This window comes from Schistocerca serialis, chromosome 2 (assembly GCF_023864345.2).
Source record: "Schistocerca serialis cubense isolate TAMUIC-IGC-003099 chromosome 2, iqSchSeri2.2, whole genome shotgun sequence".
In the NCBI taxonomy this organism is placed as follows: Eukaryota; Metazoa; Arthropoda; class Insecta; order Orthoptera; family Acrididae; genus Schistocerca; species Schistocerca serialis.
The window spans coordinates 359,641,705-359,657,461 of NC_064639.1; the positions used below are offsets into that span (position 1 = coordinate 359,641,705).

Genomic DNA, 15,757 nt, shown 5'->3' on the forward strand with positions numbered 1-15,757 from the left:
AAAAAAACTGTTTATTTTCCTAATATTACTAAATACAACAGATTAGTTATTTTAATTCTACTAGCTGCTAATAATGACAATGATTAAAGAATATTATGTTGTTTATGTTGCATGATAGTGCCTATCAAAGCTGTCTGTCAAGAGTCCTTTCATAAACAAAGGGCTACAAACCCCCATTCATAGAGACAAAAGTAAAAAAAAAGCAATGATTGATTGAGACTTTATGAAGGCTATTTATTTTACATTAAACATTGTATACACAACTGAGATTGGCTGTAACAGATACATGAGAATGGGTTTTTAACAAACGCAAATTAACATTAAAGTCTCATATCATTAAATTTCACAGTTCTTTTTCAACTTTAGGCCACTCAATCACCTCGTCAAAAAAAAAAAAATTAAAAATAAAAAAAATTTAAAAAACACACGTTCCTCAGGGACGAATTAAACAAGCTTCTTTATATCATTCATTTTCTTTATAGCGATAGGTATTTTCAGTGTATGCTTTGTGTAGGGGTAGAGAAGTGCATGATTGTGTTGGGATAGCTAGTTTGAATGTGTTATAGAGGATTCCACTAATAAAAGCTGATACTGTTATTTTCCTTTACTTGATTGCTGGAACGAGAATTCATGGTAGTCAGAAATAGTAAAATATTCTCTCTTTCCCTTCTTTCCAGATTTGGTTTCTTCTGAAACAGTACATTTTCTATAGAACTGAGGCCACCATTTTTGAAAATCCAAAATATTTTCTGTTTTTATCTAATCAACATTAAACTTTCCCTGTACCGTGCACGTTAATATCATTTCACATACTTCTTTTATTGTGTAACATCGGTCACATTTCCTCAATTTTCTTTTGACAAGGCGAAAGACACTGTTACAGGGCGGATAAGAATAGTCCCTTATGGGCAGTCTGTACACAGTCTTTTTGAATCTTCCACTGACTGTAGGAGAAAATAGGAACCTAATCATTGCGTGATTTTTGTTCTGACCTGCACAGTTATACCTGTAAAGGTAAAATTCATCAACATTTTCTGGTATATAATCATTGATATACTTCATTAGAAAAGAGCAAACTTCATTTCTGCCCTTTCCTGCAAGGATGCTGTGTCAGTACTGCTGTTGTGGGTACAAAATGGATAAACTGACAGCTACCTAAGGTAACAGACACCCTGAACTGGAATTGTGGGCAAAGAAATGTTTTCCATGTAATCAAAACACAGCAGCTTATGTCTGCAGGGAGACAAAATTCTACATCGCGCAGCGTGGGGCTCGAACCCACAACCCTGAGATTAAGAGTCCCATGCTCTACCGACTGAACTAGCTGGGCATTCTGGGATTGTAGGCGACGGATTGCACCTCACAAACTACTCTTTTGGGTGGGGTAGACCCTTATAGAATCTCTCCATGCTGTTTAATGTTTATCTGGCGTCACACACATCACGTATTTCAGTTTTATTGCTATCATGTTCGGCACAGTATTGTTTTGTTTCACGTAGCGAAGTATAAAATTTGTTACCTCTCCTTTTCTGCAAGAGTAACTGTGCAATAGCTACTCGTTTTGCTGTGTCATTAAGGTGAGGGTTTTTGATTCGCGTATTAAGCGTCTCACACTCACAGCAGGTGTCAATTTGGAGCCTTCCAAACCAGTAGTTAAAATGTTCGTTGATTACCTTTTACACCACGACCAAGATATTTTTCTAAAAACATATTGTACATTTTCTTTATGTTAAGCATTGCGTCCAAATAATAATGTATTTCTTTCAACTAGTAGTGACTAGTTTCTAGGGGGAATGACTTAATGTGGTCTTTGATTTGGTCAGTATAATCTTGTGGAAACGTCTTACGGTTCTTCTGTTGACCTCTCAAATCTCTAGAAGACTCACCTTTTAAAATTAGCTCTTTCAGTCTTCTAACTTTTTTTTATCCCTTAAGGCACGAAAACACAGAAACGCCTTTTTGCAAACCTTAACTCGTTGTTCAACACCCATAACATGAAACGTAAATGAGCCCATATGTTCAACAGTATGCGAAGGCTTAGTAAACTCCTCTTCTTTGTCATCTGTGGGGTTAGGTTTCAACCTAGGCCTTCTACTTTTCACTGGCTGGGCATCTGTTGATCATTAATAAAATAAGTATTGTTCATCTTTGCTTGCAAAGCTTCCGCCTCTGCTAAGAGTGTAAATTTGGTCCTCCTCAGAAAACATGTTGAAACATTTCATTCTGCACCTACAAAATGCAGTATAAGTTAGTCCCATTTCTTTTAAAATCAGTTTTAAAATGTAAGACTTGAAGATATAGGCTAAGTTAGGGCACAACAAAACTCAATAAATTGAAGCATAACCTACAACATGAACCTACAGAACTGTCTAGATCTAAGGTATTTCAAAATAAATAAATCAACTTCGAGCATGGTGTCGCCGTCTTTGGTGCTTGAGAAACATTCACTTTATAATTAATATACTCATCACCACGGATTCTTCCTTTTTCTTAGACGATTTACTTTGTAGTTCTCGATCTTGCGAACTCCTCTTTTATGTTTATTACCTTCCATTACGTCATTCTCCACCCCCCCCCCCCCCCCCCCCCCCCCCCCCCCCCCCATGAACCATGGACCTTGCCGTTGGTGGGGAGGCTTGCGTGCCTCAGCGATACAGATGGCCGTACCGTAGGTGCAACCACAACGGAGGGGTATCTGTTGAGAGGCCAGACAAACATGTGGTTCCTGAAGAGGGGCAGCAGCCTTTTCAGTAGTTGCAGGGGCAACAGTCTGGATGATTGACTGATCTGGCCTTGTAACATTAACCAAAACCGCCTTGCTGTGCTGGTACTGCGAACGGCTGAAAGCAAGGGGAAACTACAGCCGTAATTTTCCCCGAGGGCATGCAGCTTTACTGTATGATTATATGATGATGGCGTCCTCTTGGATAAAATATTCCGGAGGTAAAATAGTCCCCCATTCGGATCTCCGGGCGGGGACTACTCAAGAGGATGTCGTTATCAGAAGAAGAAAAACTGGCGTTCTACGGATCGGAGCGTGGAATGTCAGATCCCTTAATCGGGCAGGTAGGTTAGAGAATTTAAAAAGGGAAATGGATAGGTTAAAGTTAGATATAGTGGTAATTAGTGAAGTTCGGTGGCAGGAGAAACAAGACTTCTGGTCAGGTGAATACAGGGTTATAAATACAAAATCAAATTGGGGTAATGCAGGAGTAGGTTTAATAATGAATAGGAAAATAGGAATGCGGGTAAGCTACTACAAACAGCATAGTGAACGCATTATTGTGGCCAAGATAAATACGAAGCCCACGCCTACTACAGTAGTACAAGTTTATATGCCAACTAGCTCTGCAGATGATGAAGAAATTGATTAAATGTATGATGAGATAAAATAAATTATTGAGATTGTGAAGGGAGACAAAAATTTAATAGTCATGGGTGACTGGAATTCGGCAGTAGGAAAAGGGAGAGAAGGAAACGTAGTAGGTGAATATGGATTGGGGGTAAGGAATGAAAGAGGAAGCCGCCTGGTGGAATTTTGCACAGAGCACAACTTAATCATAGCTAACACTTGGTTCAAGAATCATAAAAGAAGGTTCTATAATGGAAGAATCCTGGAGATGCTAAAAGGTATCAGATAGATTATTTAATGGTAAGACAGAGATTTAGGAACCAGGTCTTAAATTGTAAGACATTTCCAGTGGCAGATGTGGACTCTGACCACAATCTATTGGTTATGAACTGTAGATTAAAACTCAAGAAACTGCAAAAAGGTGGGAATTTAAGAAGATGGGACCTGGATAAACTGATTAAACCGGAGGTTGTACAGAGTTTCAGGGAGAGCATAAGGGAACAATTGACAGGAATGGGGGAAAGAAATACAGTAGAAGAAGAATGGGTAGCTCTGAGGGATGAAGTAGTGAAGGCAGCAGACGATCAAGTAGGTAAAAAGACGAGGGCTAATAGAAACCCTTTGGGTAACAGAAGAAATATTGAATTTACTTGATGAAAGGAGAAAATATAAAAATGCAGTAAATGAAGCAGGCAAAAAGGAATACAAACGTCTCAAAAACAAGATCGACAAGAAGTGCAAAATGGCTAAGAAGGGATGGCTTATCTCACTAGGGGTAAGACAGATACTGCCTACAGGAAAATTAAAGAGACCTTTGGAGAGAAGAGAACCACTTGTATGAATATCAAGAGCTCAGATGGAAACCCAGTTCTAAGCAAAGAAGGGAAAGTAGAAAGGTGGAAGGAGTATATAGAGGGTTATACAAGGGCAATGTACTTGAGTATAATATTATGGAAATGGAAGAGGATGTAGATGAAGAGGAAATGGGAGACAAGATACTGCGTGAAGAGTTTGACAGGGCACTGAAAGACCTGAGTCGAAACAACGCCCCAGGAGTAGACAACATTCCATTAGAACTACTAACAGCCTTGGGAGAGCTAGTGATGACAAAACTCTACCATCTGGTGAGCAAGATGTATGAGACAGGCGAAATACCCTCAGACTTCAAGAAGAATATAATAATTACAATCGCAAAGAAAGCAGGTGTTGACAGATGTGAAAATTACCGAACTATCAGTTTAATAAGTCACGGCTGCAAAATACTAACGCGAATTCTTTACAGACGAATGGAAAAACTGGTAGCAGCGGACCTCGGGGAAGATCAGTTTGGATTCCGTAGAAATGTTGGAACACGTGAGGCAATACTAACCTTACGACTTATCTTAGAAGAAAGATTAAGAAAAGGCAAACCTACGTTTCTAGCATTTGTAAACTTAGAGAAAGCTTTTGACAATTTTGACTGAAATACTGTATTTCAAATTCTAAAGGTGGCAGGGGTAAAATACAGGGAGCGAAAGGCTATTTACAATTTGTACAGAAACCAGATGGCAGTTATAAGAGTCGAGGTGCATGAAAGGGAACCAGTGGTTGGGAAGGGAGTGAGACAGGGTTGTAGCCTCTCCCCGATGTTATTCAATCTGTATATTGAGCAAGCAGTAAAGGAAACAAAAGAAAAATTCGGAGTAGGTATTAAAATTCATGGAGAAGAAATAAAAACTTTGAGGTTCGCCGATGACATTGTAATTCTGTCAGAGACAGCAAAGGACTCGGAAGAGCAGTTGAACGGAATGGACTGTGTCTTGAAAGGAGGATATAAGATAAACATCAACAAAGCAAAACGAGGGTAATGGAATGTAGTCGAATTAAATCGGGTGATGCTGAGGGAATTAGATTAGGAAATGAGACACTTAAAATAGTAAAGGAGTTTTGCTATTTAGGGAGTAAAATAACTGATGATGGTCGAAGTAGAGAGGATATAAAATGTAGACTGGCAATGGCAAGGAAATCGTTTCTGAAGAAGAGAAATTTGTTAACATCGAGTATAGATTTAAGTGTCAGGAAGTCGTTTCTGAAAGTATTTGTATGGAGTGTAGCCATGTATGGAAGTGAAACATGGACGATAAATAGTTTGGACAAGAAGAGAATAGAAGCTCTCGGAATGTGGTGCTACAGAAGAATGCTGAAGATTAGGTGGGTAGATCACGTAACTAATGAGGAGGTATTGAATAGAATAGGGGAGAAGAGGAGTTTGTGGCACAACTTGACAAGAAGAAGAGACCGGTTGGTAGGACATGTTCTGAGGCATCAAGGGATCACAAATTTAGCATTGGAGGGCAGCGTGGAGGGTAAAAATGGTAGAGGGAGACCAAGAGGTGAATACACTAAGCAGATTCAGAAGGATGTAGGTTGCAGTAGGTACTGGGAGATGAAGAAGCTTGCACAGGATCGAGTAGCATGGAGAGCTGCATCAAACCAGTCTCAGGACTGAAGACCACAACAACAACAATAACAACACGTCATTATCACTCTCTGACAATTTTAGGAGCACACGAAATCTTCTTAACAACTCTTAAATTAATTTTATGTTAAAGATATCACTTGAAACTAACCTACAGCAATAACAGTCACAATGAAGAGGGAGGAACAGAACTAAAAACTACACAGGCTAGTGAACAGAAACAACTAGTTACTTGATCACTGCTGCCAACCGTGCTTTAATTAAGAAAGGGCTCTTGCCATTAACATGAGCCCTTTCAGAAATAACCGATTCAATTTTACGGAGACTGGACTTCATCAAGGCAGTTAAAGGGCAATCACTACGCTGCAGTTGAAGCCAAGATCCCCTTGAAATCTTGCTTTCACAAAACAAACTACAGCAGAAGAAACATCTCCAGTTTAATAAGGATGTGGCTAAACTACGGGAATTTTCCAAGCCATCGGTACAGCCTCGGTCTTCGTGATGCGCCTTGTTGTCAGTGTAGAAATGATGTAGTTGCTCATGTGAACCTCCTGCTATTAAGGGGCTCCGGAAAGGCTCAAAATCATGAAAAGTTCAATTTTTACTTTTTTGCGTTTTCTGAATCTGCAGACTATTACCTTTTAATAGATATATAATTTATTCAATTCCGAAGACTACAACTATTTTTAAATTTTTTTTGAAATGTGTTCTACATGGGCGTGACCCACTGTGGCGCTGTTAAACTGCTGTCAAATGGTGTTATTATTAACGTCCGTGTTCATCAGGTACATTTTAGTGATGCGAGATAAAGTATGTGTTGTGGCTAGCCTGAGATGGTTCAATATATATCGCTGGTGTGATTGTCGATTGTTTCATGTTTATTTACTCTGTCGTTATCTCGAAAATATTCGTAATTAATTCTGTTTCTTGAGTCTCTGTTTTGTTGAAGTATAATAATGAGTAAAAGTAAAGTTATTATAAATCCTCTGAAGGCTTTTAAGAAAAGGAGAAATGTTGGAAAGCCAAAGGTATGTGTTATTACTGTAAACAATAAAGACGATAACCAAGTGAGTGAACCTAACCTCTCAAGTACACCTGCCCATAGCAGTCAAAGTGGGAAAGAAAATACTTCACAGAAGAAGCTTGGTTCAATGAGTGAAAACTATGAATGTTTTATGGGCGAATTGGATGTGAATGAAATATTTGATATGTCGGTTCTCAAAGGAATTTTTTCAAACTGTGTAAGATGTATTCATTGTAGTGAAGTTGGTCTGGAACTCTCCATAATAAAGCACGTAGGACTTGCTAGTGAAATACAACTGAAATGTGATAAGTGTTCATACATGACCACCTTTTGGAACAGTGTTGCAGTAACTGCAACTGAAGAAGATGGTAGCAAAATCTACGAACACAACAACGAGCGATGCTTGCTTTAGACAAGGAACGCCTTCGGGCTGCAGACAGGGCTGTAAAGAGTCTAGAAATACAAGCAAGAGTAAACAGGAGGAGGAACAAGAGGAAGCTGGAGGAGGAGTTTGCAGAGGATGAAGATAATCCATCCTATGGACCTGGAATGCACTAAAAAGTTAATCCAATCTTTGTCGCTCGATTCCCAAAACTTTTATTTTCTCATACTAATTACATGTTTTCTAAGGATCTTCCAAACATATTTGTTTCAAACTTTCAGTAAATGTTACACAGTACCTTCTGCATAATTTAACACAGCCTTTTTCCAAAAAACTGTATATTTTTGAATATATAAACAAATAATTGCAAAAAAATGTTGTGAATTTTCATTACAATTGAAAAAAAATCATCTTTAATAACTGAACTAAAATTTTGTAAAATCCCTGTGTTAAGTTGTAGCCCATATTCCAATAAATAATCTGTAAAAAGTTCAACTTCCTACCTCAAATACTTTGTGAGGAAAGATGTAATTTATAAGCGTTATTTTAACATTGCAAGTATAGGGCGTTCCGGAGCCCCTTAAGGAATCACCAAGAGGAGCTACCGAGTAATCCGTGACGGAAAAGTGTACATCTCCCAGTGTCTAATAGCACCCACTTGGGATCAGGAGTAGTTTCCATCTACGAAATAGTGATAAATTAAGTCAGCAAAAGTGTATGTTCACAATAATAAAAGTCCTACGTACATTCATAGAAAAATATAACATCAATGAATGAAAAATTGTGATTTCAGTGCTTATGGTACGTCAGCAATAATTATTGTATTACTATTATAAAAACTGAATCTACGCACTCATTCTTATTGTACGACCACCCGAGCACCTTAATATTGATATTCTTAATGTATATTTTATATGAGTGATTGTATGGCAAAAGACCAATGAAGAACTAATAATTTACGTTGACTTTAATTTTCAGCAGCAGATATTAAAATGTGGCATAAAAGGTCTACAAGCTATATGTTACTGTTATTACGATGTGTAACTATCAGAAACAAATAAGTGATAAGAAATATCTAAAATTTAAAAGGAAATTTTGAAATTCATTTGAAGAACCAATTTAAAAACGCTGAGAATATATCAAGATGTTGTGCCTGAAGCCTCCATGCCTGTGCTCCACTCGTTTACGATCCCCGGTTCTCATAGTAACGCATTATACAACAGTGAGGTACAAAGTGACAATTATTGAACTGTACGACATAAAACCATCATAGCCTCTGAACGATTTGCGTTAGGACGTACAATCACCACGTTTGGCCGCGGGGCGTGATGGGAATTAGTATGCGCTATATGGTTTAGTGACGAAGCCCACTTTCATTGGATGGCTTCTTCAATAAGCAAAATTGGCGCATTTTGGGGACTGAAAATCATTTCGTGATCGACTAGTCTCTTCATTCTCAATGGGTGACTGTGTGATGTGCAATGACCAGTCACGGAATAATCGGTGCGATATTCCTTGATGGCACGGTGATTCCCGAACGGTAGCTGAAAGTTTTGGAGGATTGTTTCATCTCCATTATCCAAAGTGACCCTGATTTCGACAAGATGTGGTCCATGCAAGACGGAGCTCGACCCCATCGAAGTAGGAGAGTGTTTGATGTCCTGGAGGAGCACTTTAGGGACCGCATTCTGGATGTGGGGTACTTAGAGGCCACTGACATGGGCTTCGATTGGCCGCCATATTCTCCGGATCTGAACACATGCGACACCCTTTTGTGGGGATATATTAAAGACAAGGCGTACAGCAATAACCCCAAAACCATTGCTGAGCTGAAAACAGCCATTCAGGAGGTCATCGAAAACATCTATGTTCCGACATTTCGGCGGGTCATGTAGAATTTCGCTATTCGTGTGCTCCACATCATCACCGATGATGGCAGGCATATCGAACATGTCATAACCTAAATCTGAATATCTGTAGTGAAGTTTACATGTTGAATAAAGTGTGTGCACGCCTTAGATTGTAACTAATTTTCAGCATTAACTGAAAATTTCTAATTGAAAAATATCAGAAGGATTGTGCCCCTTTTTATTTGAAGACTTTCGCAGGTCGAACCTGCACTGATCATTAATTTTTCGGAAACAAAACTCATTTAATAAAAGCAGAATTTTACGAAGATAATGTACACATTCACACATGGTAATAACATTATAATGGCAGACTGTTTATTCATTACGATTTGTCGAGCTTTCCTAGAAATGGTTGTAATTGTATTAAACAGCAGACTAAGCAGTGCTGAATATTACAGGAAATGCTGTGGTTTTAGCAATCGTTAAATGACATGTGTTTGTTTGGTTGCTGGGCTACTCGTGAGAAATTGTTCGGTGAAGTTTTTGGAGCTGCGCTGCGCGCAAGGTGGATAGGAACGTCTGCACGATTTTGCTGAAATAGTCTCCATTCTTTTCATCGTCGTTCCATTCCGCAGCCCTTTTCGAGTTACAGAAAGAAACTTCCAGCAGTCGGGCACGGATTCCAGCTCCAAATAACCATGGCTGCTGTGCACTGTCCAACATCTGTGCCTAGTTCTCACAATGGCTTGCCTTCCTCCTATTGCACAGTTTAATCACAGCAGTAGTTTACCATTTGTCTAGGAGAGAGGTGAAAAAGATCGAAAAAGTATCCTTTACAGGATTTGAGGCTTCGTCACACTAAGAGGTGCAACGCATGACAACATGCAGTTATGCTACGTCAGTCTTAGGACTGTTAACAGTCGGTTCTGTCGGCTAGTTTCGGGATTTTTTGGGGCGTTTGAATGCTGGACATCTGTTTCACTTTATCCAAAAAATCCAAAAAAGTAATTATTGCAACACATTTTTTCAACTTTAACTATGCCACTCGACATTAAAAAATATTGATTACTTGACGACACTGTTGTGTAATTTGAAGCACACTCTGACTTCATCGTATTTTTAGTATGGCGGAGAATATTTTAATCAGACGGATGGTGTCGTGATAGGGAGCCTATTAGCTCCATTTATAACCAATCTGTTTATGGAGGACTCTGAGGAAATCGCCCTGGACATGGCTCCTGCAATGTCTAGCTGCTTTTATGGTTGTGGTCGGCGACATGTTCGCTGTCTGATCTCACTGACATGAAAAGCTGGGAAAATGGTTCAAAAATGGTTCAAATGGCTCTGAGCACTATGGGACTCAAAACTTCTAAGATCATCAGTCCCCTAGAACTTAGAACTACTTAAACCTAACTAACCTAAGGACATCACACACATCCATGCCCGAGGCAGGATTCGAACCTGCGACCGTAGCGGCTGGGAAAATACTTGGATCACATCAATAATATCCGCGACAACATCAAGCTCACGACAAAGGTAGTGACAGATGGTGCCTTGCCGTTCCTTAATGACATCGTCCACCGTAAAGTAAATTGGTGTCTCAGCCACAATGTTTACCTGAAACCCTCCCACATGGACCGATATCTGTACGCTAACTGCTATCACTATTCGTCTCAGAAACGTTCTGTTTTGAGGACCTTGATGCATCTAGCGGAAGCCGTCTCAGACGCTGAAACCCTGCCGAAGGAATTGAGCCACTTAAGGAAAGTATTCAAGGAAAACGGCTACAACAACCGCCAGATTTCGCTAGCTGTCTTTTCAAAACCTCGGAAGCAGAAGGACCCCGAGGAGCACTCCAAGAAGCTCGCGTTTATGCCGTTCTGTGGGCCAGTAACAGGGAAGAATATTCGACTCCTAAAGAGGCATAAAATCGATTCGATCTTCAGTACTCCAACAAAAATTCGACAGCCTTTGAGTCCTGTGAAAGACGATGTAGGCTTCAGAACAACAGGAGTAGTATGTAAATGGCCGTGTGGGTGTGGAGAGTCTTACGTCGGACAGACCGTGCATGCTACTAAACAGCGCTGTGTAGAGCACGAGAGATGCTTTCGACTTGAGTTCTCTGAGAAATCAATGGTAGCAATGCATGCTGTAGAAAACGGACACAATATTGCATTCAAGGATACCTGAGTTATTATACGGACTAATAGTTTCTGGGATAGGTTAATAAAAGAAAAATTTGTGACAACACCCTGAGTACATGTAGTGGCTACAGATAACTAACAAGGGAACCTCCCCATCACACCCCCCTCACATTTAGTTATAAGTTGGCACAGGGATAGGCCTTGAAAAACTGAACACAGATCAATCGAGAAAACAGGAAGAAGTTGTGTGGAACTATGAAAAAATAAGCAAAATATACAAACTGAGTAGTCAATGCGCAAGATAGGCAACATCAAGGACAATGTATGCTACGGAGCGCCGTGGTCCCGTGGTTAGAGGGAGGAGCTGTGGAACGTGAGGTCCTTGGTACGAGTCTTCCCTCGAGTGAAAATTTTACTTTCTTTATTTTCGCAAAGTTACGATCTGTCCGTTCATTCGTTGACGTCTCTGTTCACTGTAATAAGTTTAGTGTCTGTGTTTTGCGACCGCACCGCAAAACCGTGCGATTAGTAGACGAAAGGACGTGCCTCTCCAATAGGAACCGAAAACATTTGATAGCAAGGTCATAGGTCAACCAATTCCTCCACAGGAAAACACGTCTGATATATTCTATGCGACACTGGTGACGGCATGTGCGTCACATGACAGGAATATGTTGTCGACCCATCTAACTTGCACACTTGGCGAATGGGTAAAAAGATTCTTCTACCTTGCCCGATTTAGGTTTTCTTGTGGATGTGATAATCACTCCCAAAAAGGTGATGAAAACATAAGAGTTTGTCACATAAACTGCAACAAATGAATGCAACAGTTTCACAGTCGCACAATTTTCCCTGTGCTCTGTCAAAACATTGTCTGAAAATAAAAAATCAAACTTTACACTCGAGAGAAGATTTGAACCAAGGACCTCTCGTTCCGCAGATGCTCACGCTAACCACGGGACCACGGCGCTCGTAAGCTCACACGTTCCTTGATGTTGCATACCATGCGCTTGGACTACACAGGTTGTATATTTTGCTTATTTTTTTCGTAGTTCCACACAACTTCTTCCTGTTTTCTCGATCGATCTTCAGTTTTTCAAGGCCTTTCCCTGTGCCAACTTATAACTAAATCTGAGGGGGGTGCGATGGGGAGGTTCCCTTGTAAGCACGCCTTGGGACACGGCCATCGGAAGGATGAAGCGGGTGAAGAGGGCGCGCGACGAAAACACGGACATACACGGCGTGCAGCACCAGTGATGTCACAGCGCGGCTGTATAAGGTCGCTAGCAGCAACCACAAAACAATCATCACTTGACAGTAGCCGAGGAGTACTCGGCCGGAAGCTCGTTAATTTAAGAAACTTGACGTGGCTGGAAGCTCGAGAGAATTTTGTCAGTACATATCGCCGTGAAACCATCCACTCGTACAGAGTGTATTATAATTGCTCCTATTTCCACACAATACCCTGTTTAGGACTGCGGTTAGTTGATTTCAGTTATCCTTTCTAAAAAAAAATTAATATCTTTCCGTCAAAAACTATGATTGAAAAATAAGATATTCAAATTCCATTAATTATACTCTCAGAGTGACTTCCCAGGACGTTGGTTATTACTTTGAAACAAACGGGACATTGGCAGGGCAACTGTTCTGCCACTTATGATGTACCAACTGCACCATACATAAAAACACTGAGTTATTAACATACGAGAGCTTGTAAACAAACGACGAGGTAGATAATGTGTGATACTATATTTCCGAAAAGCGTTGAACACTGTACCAGATCATAGAGAAATCATCAAGACTCGGCCATACAGAGTATCTTTACAGATATCTGAGGGGCTCTAAGCAATTTTGATTGAGAGACTGGACGACGAATATGTAATGAACAGTAGCTACCTTTAAATTACGATAAATGTTGGTTAAGATCATAACAAAGCGAATTTATCCGATAGTACCCGATTACAAGGTTAGTAATGAACATCTGGAGTACGTGACTAAAACGAGATCTGAAGTGGAACTAACAAGTGATATCTGTAGTATGAGTTTCATGGGATACTGTGCGTTTGAAAAGGAAATCGCGTACAACACACTAGAATCACAAGCTCTAGTGCAGTGCCCCAGCGTTACGAGTCCTTATCGAGCAGGTACGACAGACGAGCGAATCTGGAGGCACGCTCCTAGGATCTAACACGTCCGTACAGCCCATACCAAAGTGTAACAGAAATGCTGGGGAAATTTACACAGGAATCCTTGTGGTCTTCAGTTCGAAGGCTGATTTTTAGTGCAGCTCTCCACGCAAGTCTATTCTTTGCAAGCCTCTACATAACCACAGCAACCTACATCCATTTGAATCCGACACTGTATTCGAGTCTTAGCCTCCCTCTAAAATTTTTAGCCCCCGAACTTTCCTCCGTTATGATTTACAGCTTCTAGAAATTTTTGGAAAATCATGATTTGTATAAAGCTGTTGTTTGACAACCAGTTTCTCTCAGAAACGGACCATCCTCAGGTACAATGTGACACCCGGCATCTCATTAATGATGTCGCATAATACTTGAGGATGGTCTGTTTCTGACCGAAACTGGTTGTTTAATAGAGTGACAATACAGTTCTGTGGAAACCATGACTTCCACAAACTTAAGTTTATATTCGATGTTTCAGAAACGCTTTTTTTGTCATTGCCAGTCTGCACAGTATTTCTTCTCAACAGATGCCTCGAAAATGAGATAAACAGAAACTACAAAATGGCAAAGGTGGAATGGCTAGCGTAGTAATGTTGTGTGGTCTTCAGTCCTGAGACTGGTTTGATGCAGCTCTCCATGCTACTCTATCCTGTGCAAGCTTTTTCATCTCCCAGTACCTATTGCAACCTACATCCTTCTGAATCTGCTTAGTGTATTCATCTCTTGGTCTCCCTCTACGATTTTTACCCTCCACGCTGCCCTCCAATACTAAATTGGTGATCCCTTGATGCCTCAGAACATGTCCTACCAACCGATCCCTTCTTCTGGTCAAGTTGTGCCACAAACTTCTCTTCTCCCCAATCCTATTCAATACTTCCTCATTAGTTATGTGATCTACCCATCTAATCTTCAGCATTCTTCTGTAGCACCACATTTCGAAAGCTTCTATTCTCTTCTTGTCCAAACTATTTATCGTCCATGTTTCACTTCCATACATGGCTACACTCCATACAAATACTTTCAGAAATGACTTCCTGACACTTAAATCAATACTGGATGTTAACAAATTTCTCTTCTTCAGAAACGCTTTCCTTGCCATTGCCAGCCTACATTTTATATCCTCTCTACTTCGACCATCATCAGTTATTTTGCTCCCCAAATAGCAAAACTCCTTTACTACTTTAAGTGCCTCATTTCCTAATCTAATTCCCTCAGCATCACCCGACTTAATTAGACTACATTCCATTATCCTTGTTTTGCTTTTGTTGATGTTCATCTTATATCCTCCTTTCAAGACACTGTCCATTCCATTCAACTGCTCTTCCAAGTCCTTTGCTGTCTCTGACAGAATTACAATGTCATCGGCGAACCTCAAAGTTTTTATTTCTTCTCCATGAATTTTAATACCTACCCCGAATTTTTCTTTTGTTTCCTTTACTGCTTGCTCAATATACAGATTGAACAACATCGGGGAGAGGCTACAACCCTGTCTTACTCCCTTCCCAACCACTGCTTCCCTTTCATGTCCCTCGACTCTTATAACTGCCATCTGGTTTCTGTACAAATTGTAAATAGCCTTTCGCTCCCTGTATTTTACCCCTGCCACCTTCAGAATTTGAAAGAGAGTATTCCAGTCAACATTGTCAAAAGCTTTCTCTAAGTCTACAAATGCTAGAAACGTAGGTTTGCCTTTCCTTAATCTTTCTTCTAAGATAAGTCGTAAGGTCAGTATTGCCTCACGTGTTCCAGTGTTTCTACGGAATCCAAACTGATCTTCCCCGAGGTTGGCTTCTACTAGTTTTTCCATTCGTCTGTAAAGAATTCGTGTTAGCGTAGTAATGTAAAGCCGTAAAAGTATGCATGACTAGGGGAAAGATAGATGCCACATAGGAAAATTAACTTAATATTTGGTCAAAAGAGAAGCAACTGTAAGAATATTAAAAATTCAGATGACAAGACAGTCCTAAGCAAACTATGGAAAGCTGAAATGTGGAAGGAATACGTAGTGGGCTATATCTGCAGGAAGAAACACGTTCCGGTGAATATGAATTTTCTGAAGGCCTTACCTCGGAAACAAAGCATTTTCAAACATAGGTTTTAATGAATTTTTTTTATTGCATGCGTATGGGAATACATAACCAAAATAATGCCCATCATTTTTGAAAAATGGGAAACAATTTTTAGGACAATATTACACAAACAGAAGAGGAAGAAGGTGAAGATGAGCTGGAAGATATGATACTACGAGAAAAATTTGGCAGAGCACTGATAGACCTGTGTCTAGACACGTGGAGTAGGCGACATTCCTTCATAATTACTGAGATCCTTGGCAGAGCCAGCCATGACAGAACTATCCACCTGGTA

At 40.1% G+C, this 15,757-nt stretch overlaps 1 protein-coding gene and 1 non-coding gene across 4 annotated transcripts in view; both read right to left on the reverse strand.

Moving 5' to 3' along the window:
- Window positions 1–15,757, reverse strand: part of LOC126457178 (uncharacterized) — a 175,628-nt gene that overhangs the window by 129,187 nt on the left and 30,684 nt on the right. The gene's annotated exons all lie outside the window — the stretch shown is intronic.
- Trnak-cuu (transfer RNA lysine (anticodon CUU)) lies at window positions 1,258–1,330 on the reverse strand. Its single transcript has one exon. It is a non-coding gene; the product is annotated as a tRNA-Lys (tRNA).